Source organism: Pteronotus mesoamericanus, unplaced genomic scaffold (assembly GCF_021234165.1).
Source record: "Pteronotus mesoamericanus isolate MK-2021 breed Mesoamerican mustached bat unplaced genomic scaffold, CSHL_Meso_final contig_50, whole genome shotgun sequence".
Classification (NCBI taxonomy): Eukaryota; Metazoa; Chordata; class Mammalia; order Chiroptera; family Mormoopidae; genus Pteronotus; species Pteronotus mesoamericanus.
In genome coordinates this window covers 35,448,199-35,454,774 of record NW_026555186.1, presented here as the reverse complement: position 1 = coordinate 35,454,774, position 6,576 = coordinate 35,448,199, and positions in this window count along the sequence as shown.

The window sequence follows — 6,576 nt, the reverse complement described above, 5'->3', positions numbered from 1 at the left end:
GACTCTAACAGATGAAGTAGGATAGATGGGAGACAAATAATAATCCATATCTTGGATGACAATAGAGAATTAGAAAAACTTAGAGCTTAGGTGTTATTGGGAGTACAGGACCTTAAATAGTTAAAAGTGGAGAATAAAGGTCGCCTTGAGGACACATTTTTTTTTTCATTTTTACTTATTGTCAGCTACATGCTTATGTCCTCAATGTCCAGTGTGAAAATGGGTGATTTAGGAGACGTCATGACCCAGGTCCTCCGTTACAAGGTAGTTATTACTAGTTAGAGCGTTGGTAGTATATAAGTTAATGTGCTTGATAAACAGTTTCAATTACTATAGATCACCAATTATTTTTGATCGTTAGGTTGCTATTGTCCTTTAGGATCTGTAAAACATGAGTGGAAATTTTCCTTGAGAAAATGTCTATTCAAAAGATAGTTGTATTTCCATTTATCTTACTGCTTGTTTTCTCCTTGAAGTGCATTACTGTAGATAATATCAATATTATTCTGTAAACTGCCACTTTCACACAGGCTTTTAAAATGTGCTGAATTTATACCTGTTATTAGTGGAAGACAATGTGTAATCATCCAACTGCATTCCACAACACATTTAAAAGCTCTTGGAAAGATTGGAACATAATCAAATTAGAGATTGCATCAATACAAATCAACTATCTGTGTCTTCTCATTCTAGTTTAAAGCAAGCTGGCAGACCTAACAGTAACCTTACTCTAATTCACAATGAACTTCATTATACATGCTAAAGAAGATATACCAGTAGGGAACTCTTTTGCAATGATTTGTCATGGTTGACTAAACTCACAAAAGGAAATATGTACCAAGGTTTAAAAATTAGATTCAAATGATATTTTTGTGCTAATTGAATTGAATCATCATACCAACATTGAGATACAATTCAATGCTTCCATATTAAATCAGTCATGACACAGATACAAATAAAGTATTATATTCTTTTTACAGGCCACTATTTATCCAAACACTGGTTTAGATTTAATTTCTCATTTTTCCTAAGGGTTGTCAATACTTTGCTTAATTTACTTACTATTCTCTCTCCGCTAACAATACACTAATTGCAGAAAATCATGAACAGTGATTTAGTTTGTTGTGAGTTAAATCAATTAAACTAAAATAAAAATTCTTGTGACAAGGAGAATAATATAACCAGCATTTATAAAAATAAAAATAAAGATATTTACAAGTCATTGAAGAATAACAATAACAATATAGCTTAGGTTCTGCCTGTGAACAGTTTTATGATCTTTGGGGATCCAGGAATTCCCTGAGCTTACTTACTTATTTGGAAATGTAGGAAAAATGGATTTGCTACTTAATGTATGGTCCTTAGACCAACAATATTGGGATTATGTGGGAGATTCATTGAAACGTAGTTTTAGATCCCCCTTCCAATACCTATTAAATTAGATATGCACTTAAACAATATCTCCAATTAGCTGAATGACCTTTGAAAGACATTTATCCAGATGTAGGTATGTCCAACCATTTGACATCTCTGGGCCATACTGGAAAAAAAGAGTTGTCTTGGGCCACACATTAAAGACATAAACACTAACAAAAACTAATGAGCAAAAAAAGGTTTTAAGTAAATTTATGATTTATGTTGATCTGCATTCATAGCCATCTTGGGCCGCATGTAGCCCGTGGGCTGTGGATTGGACATCCAAACCCCTTCTATTTCTATCACTTTATTTTTGTTTTCCTATCTCTTGCCTGAGTCACAGGTTCTAATATGAATAGAAGAAAGATTGTCAGAGTTAGGATTACTTCTACTACAAGCACTACTAAATAATAGGCTCATTCACTGATTTTTCATAAAGTTGTCTCTAAAAAAGCATTAAAACAATAGCCTGAACAACTTATTGTATTTCTATTATGACATTAGAACAGCTTTAAATTTTGATCAATACTTACAGTAAACTAGTTAACTTTTGATATTTATTTTTCAAAGATCTGATAACTCTTTCTAGGCATAAAGAAATTTTTCTTATATTATCTTAATTTTGCTGCAAGGAATATGTGGTAAGTGGAAGGTGGTATTATATTTCTATTAATTATTCTATAAACATTAATTGTGCTTTAAAATATGGAAAATGTATAACTATAAATGTTGGTTAAATAGTACACAAATTTAAAAATAAAGTCAGAAATTAATGGTGATATTACCTTAGTGATTCTTGTGTTTTTTTCTATAGATATCTTAATTGTAAACATGAACTTACACTTTTATGAATTCATACATATATCTAATTTAATATTTCTCCTACAAACTTAATGCAAATTAACTACTTTCTGCTTCACAATCTTATAGATTTAAATTCATATATTCAGTTGACCAAATTAAACTAATTTATAAATACACGCAAAACTTTTCATACTAAAAATTTTTAATTTTACACTTAACACATGCTAATAATGTTTATATTTGTTCTTCATATCCATAATCAGATATCAAAAAGAAAGTATTTTAGATAACTTCTCAAGTTATTAAATAAGTAGTTCTTAAAATAATTATAAAAATTGAGTATTAAAATACTTATTTTTTAAAGATAAGATCATTAAAGGGTTCAATTTTTTTTTAATATTAAAGGTCCTATAAAATTAGTACAATTGCTCATGTAGAGAATTACCTAAGAATCCATAACATGATGCATATTTAGTTTTAAATGGAAATTGTTGACATATATTACAGAAAATATAAAATGAAGTAACTCTATCTTGAATTATTCTGAATTAACAATCATCACTGCCAATTAGGTAATATCTTCCATTTAGTTAATGAAAGTTAAATGCAATCTTAATGAATAAAATTAAGGCTATAATGATATCCCAATTACTTAAGGAGTAAGAGTCTCTGATAGTCACCCTTTAAAAAAGTAAAAGTGTTTATTAGAAGCAATAGGCTAATATAATCAGTTTTTCAGTCGTGCTTAATGGTTATGGTCAGAAAAAAAGGCACACACTCAGAAAAAAAATTAGTTCTTAGACTTTTAATCTACTAGAAGCAGTGTTGCATTCTATAGTCCTTAAAATATCACATTTTAACTGAGTTTTATATGGTAAAATTATCCCATAATGCAAATAGTTGAGCATATTTGTTTTCTAAGAAATATATATGGCCCAAAATAAATTCTTGATGACAGGAATTTATGAACTGTAATTTTCTATTCTCTTTTTTATAAACTTCTCTTCTGATAGTCACCCCAACCCCTGAATTTTCTTAGATTCTCCAGCTTGTATAAATACGCCCTATTCCTCCCCAACATTCTTCTTCATCAACTCTCCCTTTTCCTCTCCTTTCACTTTTCCCAGTTCTTCATGAAGAATCCAACCATTTTCTTGTAAAATAAATACTGCTGCTCCACTATATCAATTTCAATGGTCTCTCACCTGATCCTGAAGTATTGTACAATCCTTGTTGTTTAAGTTTCTACTCACTCTAAACCATGTTCCACAAGCCAGCCAGTTTTCTTTCTAAAACGAACATTTGGTCATATCACTCCCCTTACCAAACCTTTAGACCTTTTCTAGTCCAAACTCCTTAACATTGCATTCAATCTTTCATTATCTGACAGTAATCTGGCCTTTCAGATTTTGACTGCGATATTTTTCTTATGTTCTAATGCAGCAAAAGCTCATGCTTTTTTGTTTTGTTTTGCTTTTTGAGTAAAAATTGCATTTGTATGTCTCTTTCCCTTTCCTTATTCTGTTTACATTTTCACTAACTTTGTTTAACAGTGCTAATTAACTGTGCCTCATTGCAAGTTCTTTACATGTTTATCTCTTCTGGTAGGAGTATATGAGCTTATTAATTTTTATTTATTTGTTTAATCTTCATGGACCTACAACAAAATAGTTGTTGAAACTGTATTTTCAGTTATTGAAGTAATGCAGATTAATTCTTTGTAGAGAATTTCTTAGTGTGATTACAAGATATATAACCTGGGTTGAAATGAAAAAGGTAAAGTGGATATTTGACTATGTATTGAGACATTTTTCTTTTTAAAATATATTGGTAATTTATCTTACAATATAAAATTACTAGGAACACTCTTAATCAGGGTATAAGCAATTAATATGTTTTGGTTCCAAATATATTATGGATTTGTTACTGTATTTCTCTGTGCAACCTGGCGAGACACTCATATTCATATTTGTACTTATCTCCGCAAGTCAGATTTAGTAATTGAGTCCTGGTCATTAAATCTACCCTCTACAATATCCCTCACTAACACTTTGCTGGATCTCACAAAAAATAAAGCAAAATTAAAGCATTTAGTGAAACATGCTTACAAAAAGTATCCAGGAGAAGCTGACTTTGCTCTCACAGCTAAGAGTAGATGAGGAACACTTTAAAGATCCTAAACGGAATTCAAAGACATAGAGTTGCAGATGCAGCACAGAGTACCTTTTTGTAATGTGCTTTGTGAATAAACTGAAATTTTATGGCTCTTTTTTAAATAACAAAAATCCAAGCAGTGGTCTTAATATAAATGCTATTCCAAACAAGAGGAAGTATTACTAAATCTCAGGCTACCCATCTATCTCTTAAAAAAATAACTTCCATCCCTGGCAAGTGTGGCTCAGTGGATTGAGTGCTCGCCTGTGAACTAAAAAGTTGCTGGTTTGATTCCCCATGCAGGACACATGCTTGGGTTGCAGGCCTGTCCCTGGTAGGGAGCATGAGAGATGCAACCACACACTGATGTTGTTCTCCCTCTCTTTTTCTCTTCCATCCCCTCTCTAAAAATAAGTAAATAAAATCTTTAGAAAAAATGAATATTGTCAAGAGACTCCATTTGAAGAGTGAGAAAGAAGAAGTAAAAATAGTAAGATATTTAACATTTAAAAAAATTTTTGTCAGCAGAGACTCCATTTGAAGAGTGAGAAAGAAGAAGTAAAAATAGTAAGATTTAACATTTAAAAAAAATTTTGTCAGCAGGACTTTTTGTCTCCATTTATAAAAGTATCTGGGGTGAATTTATTGAAAACAAGTCAAAAAATGAAGGAGGGGAAGAAGGAAGAGAGAAATAGAAGGAGGAAATGAAGAAAGGAGGAAGGTGAAGGGAAAGAATGATAAACTATAGATTTTAGAATAAAAATGAACTAAGTTGCATTATTTTACTATTTATCTAAAATAAATTCCTCTTTTATATATAAGTGTGAGCAACTCAATATGATGAAAGAAAAAGTAAATGCTATAGAATTCTACGCATATTTTTTGTGTCAATGTATTATCCTATTTGTATTTGTTTTGATTGTACTGAAAAGAGATACCTCTAAGAAGAAAAGGTCACAAGAAAATAATACTCAGAAGCTAAAAGTTAAATTAGTATTTCTAGTTATATTTGTTTCTCTTTATACTTTCTTTTCACTGGTTTTAACTGGTGAATAATGGAATTTAAAAGGTCTCTGCCAAACAAACTGCTTTTTTTTCTGAACTAATTATTAAAAATTCTGAGCTAATTTTATCTTTCTGAAATGACACCATTTTGGTATGTTCAACATGAAGATAAATGTAACTCACTTAGCTACTTTTTCTATAATTACCCTGTAATTAAGCAGTATAAAATATTAATAAAACTGGTAAAACTTATAAAATATCATTTGGAAATGTCCATTCGGAGAGTGTTTATCTAGGTACAAAAGTATTATGAATAACTAACAATTGCATTCTATGTCATTGATCTTAGTCACAGATAACCAGTCTCCTGTACAGAAATTTTTGAGTAAAGTGAAATAAATTATTAATCATAAAGTGGATGATTTTATATTCATTATCAAAAGAGCAAATATAAATTATCATTCAAATGCTTGCAATAAGGCTGTTTTGATAAAAGTCTATTTATGCCATTACAAGTAGAAGAAAAACTAGAGGTGGGATTTTGATGTTTAATTGCACATTAATCAAGAGACATTTATCTTCAATAGGAAATCTTTTCTGATCATTGCAAATCTTTATGATTGGCTCTGAGAGAGGAGAAAACATTTTCTTTCTTTCTTTCTTTCTCAGTCTATACAGACATCAAGAACTTGCTTTTGTGCAGAGACAGGAAACTGGTCTTGTATGGAGATCTGGAACATACATGCTCAAACAGCAAAGAGAGGAGGGACTCCATCTATGAAGGTATCATAGACTCACTTTTACAGGTATCAGGGCCTTGACCTGTATAAGCATTCAGAGACTTCATCTATCCTATGATAAAGGACTCAGTCTATACAGAGTTCCAGAACTCAGTCTGTACAGAGATCAGGAACCTGTGCCTGCATAGAAATGAGGGACTCAATTTTCTACAAAATTTAAGGGCAGGGTCTGTAGAGGGATCAGAGACTCAGTCTGCACAGGGATCAGAGATTCCGTCTATGCGTTTTTTGACACTTAACTCTAACTACGCAGCCACTAACCAATGCCGATTGCTTCAGGGTTGGTTTGCTGCCAGATCCATTGCTGGTTCAACTATACTTGCCTGGGAATTCAATATTTAGAAGAAGAAAGAAAGAATTAGTATTCATGGGCCAAAGGCAAACATTATACAAGGGA